We start from the raw sequence: 5,544 nt of genomic DNA, 5'->3' as shown, positions 1-5,544 counted from the left end.
AGAATAAAGTACATGCTGCTAAGTATGACATACTAATACCAGTCTAAATGATAAGTGACAGAGAGTGTCCATTATTTGATTCTCACTATCTCTTTGGTCTGGGCCATACCACACTGTTCCTTGTCTTACTTTCTTTGTCTTTTTCTTTTGAGACATGATCTCACTACACAGTTCAGGCTGGCCTTGAGCTCACTTTGTATTCCAGGCTGGCCTCAAACTCCCAACGATCCTTCTGCCTCAGCCTCCCAAGTGCTGGGATTACAGGTGTGAGCCACCACACCTGGCATCCTTGTCTTACATTTTCACTAGCAATATGAAACTTGTTATAGTGCCTTACTGCACAATGTTACCATGTCTTTGAATAAGCAATTTCTTTGGCCTTGTGTAGCTGCTTCTCCTGACCTTGTAAAACTGCTGTACTCTGTAGGATCCTTTAAGCCAGACTTGAGATTTATTCATCAGGCACTCTTCTTTACTTAACCTGGAAATCAATCACTTCCTCCATTAGATTATTTCTACCTTCTGCATGAGGTTTTATTATTGCATGGGTAACATTAAATTATAATTACTGAAGAGGCCAGATCCAGGTTCTATGCCTGATAGTAAAACTTTTAATGGCTCAATGGTCACAAAAACATTGACATCTTTACTTAATGTATTCCTCTGCCATGGTTAGAATTAAAAGTAGAGAGATGTTGGGTCTCTGAGAAAACAGGGAGGAATCAGTATCTGTCCAACTCCACTTGCTGTTCTTGGGTTAGAACTTATGGACAGAAGCAGAGGTTATTAGAAAAGATAAAATGCTTCTGCTAAATGCCACCTAATTTTTGTCTGCTTCTACAACTTTTTGGAGCCACTGTGCACTAGTTATAATTATTTACTGAGTTGTCAGGTTCTGGAGGGCAAATTCATGACTGGCTTTGTTTATTTCCCCAGCACCTGTATATTACCTGGTATAAAATAGTCACTTAACTGCTTGGTCAATTAGATGTCATTGAATTATTTAATTGACACGATGTAGACAAAACTAATTATTATTTAGCTATGTTTTTGCTGATTCAGTGAGCCTGCTTTGGACTCAGTGTTAAGTAAAACACCAAGAAATCTCATTTTCTTGGCAATAAAAACAGAGCTGGGGGTGGAGTGAGACTACTGAATGAAAAATCAGCTGCTGATGTTCAATATCCAGTTCCCCTTATTCATTCAGCTGAGACAGTTTGAGAATCAAAAAACCATTAAAAGTACAAAGCCCCTTTTCAAAACAGGCCTTATTTGGTTGTAAGATTGTTTCCCTTATAGTCACCTGCCAAATTCTTGTTGCATTTAAAATATATGTACCGTCTGTGTTTTCAGAAACCATATATAAAGTGTATCTTTCCTTTTCACAGTTTAAAATATTACAGTAATTTCTCAATGTGTAGGGAAACCACTTTTTTAAAAAAAGCAATTTCCTTTCTTTAACAGATGTTCATACAATTAATAGACTCCATGTGGGTATCTATGAATCTGACTTGGAAAACACCATGAATTTCTCTCTCATTTTTCTCTAGCTGCTCTTAAATCTAACCCATAATATCAGCAAGTTTAGTTTTGATACACAACTAGGCTTTCTGTGCAGGAACCAAAATAACACTGGATGCTGTAACCCAGTAGCCTCTGAAATGCAGCAACTCAAAGGTCAGAAATAAAATTAAGGCCTCACATCTGTACAACATTTCACGGTTTACCAGGCACGTTTAACCCAATTATCTCATCTGATCGCTACAAGAATCTTTTGAGTAAACAGAGCAAAAACCATGATCTGCATTAGAAAGCAACTGATGCCCTTGTTGTTGATCAGCCATGTCCAAGTTCTCATAGTTACCATGACAGATGGCACTGTTCTTCAGTCTGAACTATTTTCCCTACTCATCCTGCTGCTGAGATTATAGGTTTGCAATGAACTCCTGGGACCAGGATCTTGCAGCCCACAGTAGAGGTTTTCCTAAAATTGCAGTCTCAAAGTGAAAGTGTGTTCTTTCCATGCCATCCCCTTATTTTCTTTCTGGAATGTTGCTTCTAGCAAATGAACAGGAAAATTGCCCATGACAGCTTGGTAACTACCCCTAGCCATGATCGACAGAGGTTACCTTCAGCTGCTAGGTGGGAAGTGGTCTCCATGGAAACCCAGAAGCAGAGCTATTTCTCAAATAGGTCTCAGGAGCAAGAGCTCAATTACAGACTTTGTCAAGAGTTTGGATGTGCTGAAGGTTGATTGAGATTACACTCACACTTCTGAATAGGGGGAAGAGTGCCAAATTATATTTTTAAAATGCATCTGTAGCTCCCTGTTTGGCAGATAGATGCATCTTTTCATTTAGTGCCTGTATGCCCTTGAGACGTGATGATGAAGGTCAGATAAAAGGATTTGGCCATAATGGGTGCCTGGTCAACAGAGCTGCTTTCAGCTCTAGCAACGTAGACACTGTCACCATCAATGACCTCTTCCTTGACCTCCACTACATGGTCTATATGTTGCAGTATGCCTCCACCCATGGTAAGTTCAATGGCACAGTCAAGGCTGAGAATAGGAAAAGCCATCTCCATCTGCATCTGTCAGGGGCAACCTACTGCCATCAAGTGATTGACGCTATGGCTGAGTACGCTGTGTTTGCTGGTGTCCTTATTCTCATGAAGAAGGCCAAATGGTTCACTTGAAGGGTGAAGCCAAAAGGTTCTAATCTCTTCCCTGTCTGCTGAGGTCCTTATGTTTGTGATGGGAATGAACCATGAGAAGTACCACAGTTGCTCAGGATCATCAGCAATGCTTCCTGTATCACAAGCTGCTTAGCCAACCTGGCCAAGGTCACTCATAATAACTTTGGCATCATGAAAAGATCATGACCATAGCACATGCCATTGCCGTTATGCAAAACATCAATGACCTCCCTAGGAAACTATAGAGTGATGGCTGTGGGGCTGCTCAGAACATCATCCTTGTGTGCAGTGGTGCTGCTGAGGTCATGGACAAGGTCACCCTTCAGCTGAATGGGACACTCACTGACATGGTCTTTCATGTACCCACCCCTAACATGTAGGTCATGGATCTGACTGCCATTTGGAGAAACTGGCCAAATATGATGATACTTAGAAGGTGGCAAAGCAGGCATGATAGTGCCCTCTACATGGCATCCTGGATACACTGAGAACCAGGTTGTATCAGTTAATTATTGCTGGGTAACAAATTACCTCAAAACATAATGGCTTAGAATTTATTATTCCTCATAGGGTTGTGGGTCACTGGAAATTTTGTCTGCTTCAGGCATTGTAAGCCCAGATCAGGTAATCTCTACTAGACTCTGACTTTCAGTCATAATAATTTATGTTCTCCCCATGTGCAAATTTTACCCATCCCACCTGAAAGATCTTCAGTGTCATCCAAACAGTGCAGTGGGTGCAGGCCCCAAATCCAGGATTTAAAACAAGTCTGGATGTAGCTAGTTGAGAAAGAAGTTACTCAGGTATGTTTCTTCCTCTGGAGACTAGGAACTGAGCATAAGACCCAACAACAACCCATGTTATCAGACACCACTCCACACAGATCCACCCAACTTAAATGGTGCAGTAAGAACAGAAGAGCCAGAGTCAGGTCTCTGGGTAAAAATGTCAGGCTCTCTTCACAACTGCCCTTTGAGGTGGGCAGGAAATGCACTCGGAGAGTGGCTCATTAATGCATAGATCTTTGCTCTTAGACTCTTAGCTCTGTCCTTGGCTCATGCTCAAAGCTCAACAGCCTTCTCAGCCTGCTTCCTGCCAATATGTAACATTGGGCACCCAGGAGACTCTTGTCACTTGGAAATTTTGGGAGTGTTTTGCTAGTGCAATTATTTTAAAGCTTTGTAGATTTCCCATGAATCTTACTGGGGTCAATTCATAGCCACAAACCACATCTATAATTCTCTCTGAGTCATACTTCTTTTTAAATTGGGTCAGTCTGCTGGTATGTGACAGCAGTTTTTACATTCCTAGACAGGCTTCTATCTAGCCCTGAAATCTATATTTACTGTATTAAATCTCTCAGAGGTCTGAAGAAGATGTCTTGCCACTGAGATTCAAAGACAACTAATACTTTTATCTGAGGAGTGGTGTGATTTACATGGATAGGAGGTGTTATGAGTCTATCTTTGGGAACAATATATCACAGAACTGAAAGCATTATAAGGTTATATGATTCTACTCATTTTGGAACAAAATAAACCCTTACAGATTAACAAATCAAAGCTGAAAGAGAAGAAATGAATTGATCAGAACCATAAAGCAAGTTGATAGCAAAGCAGGAAAGAGAAATGTCATCTCACACTAATGTCATATTTTCTACTACATGCCCCCTACACTTAGTTGGAAATCAGAATGGCTTTAAAACATATTACTAGGCATATGAAAGATAAATTACCTTTAAAGTATCTTTATAATTTATGCTATTCTTGTCTCCTTGTTGTGTGCAGAATATTGTTGACTGCACCGGCAAGATGAAGCCAGAGAAGAGCAATCAGTGAAAAGTGGGGAATCAATTTTACATCTCATATGTTTGGGACATCTGGGGGGAAAGAAAAATGCCACTTGTCTGAGAGTTATAAGGATGTCTTACTTTTCAACCATTCTTTATCCACTGATGGAACAAATGTTTTTTAAACACCTCTTATAAGTCAAGCTACATTGTCTGCACCGGAAATGGGCCACCGAGAGGCTCATTAGATGGGGGTGTGAGCAGTTGGTAGTTGACAATGTAAACTCATAGTGAGAACAGGGCAACTTTACCCAATGGTGCCACATTACAAAGGTGTCACAGAGAGACCCAGGAGATAAGAGGCCTCAGTCAGATGCACTTAGACTGTCACATGTATGGTAGGCAGTAGTTTGAAGGAACACACTGGGGAGGCAGGAGACATCATGAAAGGCCATGAGTTGGACAAGAAGCTTCAGAGTCGGTGGCTATACAAGAATAGGAGGAAAGAAGAAATGCAGCCATCGCTGTGCCAGTCTCAGATCAGGGCCCTTCACCTTGTGTTAGCATTCGAAGTTTCCACTGTATTGGTCAACATGATTCTTACTTACCCCAGTGTCCTTTTGCTCCTCTCCTTGTTGATGTCCTCCTATGGTAGTATAACCTGGGTAATGGGAAAACTGTCGGGGCTATTTGAGGGAAGCAGTTCTAAAACATGACGCATGGTGATAGGATCACCTAATACTGACAAAGACATTGAATGCTAAGGAAACAACCGTACTGAATACATCAACATTTCTCATTTGAGTCATGCCTTTCATTCAAATGTTTTACATTTCCTTTCAAATCATGTCCTAATGCTTCAGGACCACTGCCATGAGACAGTTGGAACAGAAGTTGTGGAACATGCTTTAAGCAAAATGAGTACACATTATTTGAAAACATCATTCATTTTTAGAACCTGCAGCATTTCACCAAAATGAGCATTAGAGATCATGGAGCTGAAAATCTGCTGTGAGGTTTTTTTTTGATGTGTTTTTGTTTTTTGTTTTTTTTTAAAG

The 5,544-nt window shown here is 40.7% G+C and overlaps 1 pseudogene; it reads left to right on the top strand.

Moving 5' to 3' along the window:
• The first annotated feature begins 2,367 nt into the window (after nt 1-2,367).
• LOC102011627 lies at nt 2,368-4,535 on the top strand (annotated as a pseudogene).
• Nucleotides 4,536-5,544: the final 1,009 nt, after the last annotated feature.

Source organism: Chinchilla lanigera, unplaced genomic scaffold (genome assembly GCF_000276665.1).
Source record: "Chinchilla lanigera isolate Chin_1 unplaced genomic scaffold, ChiLan1.0 scaffold00055, whole genome shotgun sequence".
Taxonomy (NCBI): Eukaryota; Metazoa; Chordata; class Mammalia; order Rodentia; family Chinchillidae; genus Chinchilla; species Chinchilla lanigera.
The sequence above is the reverse complement of the archived record's forward strand: the minus strand, read 5'-3'. Positions and strand labels throughout refer to the sequence as shown.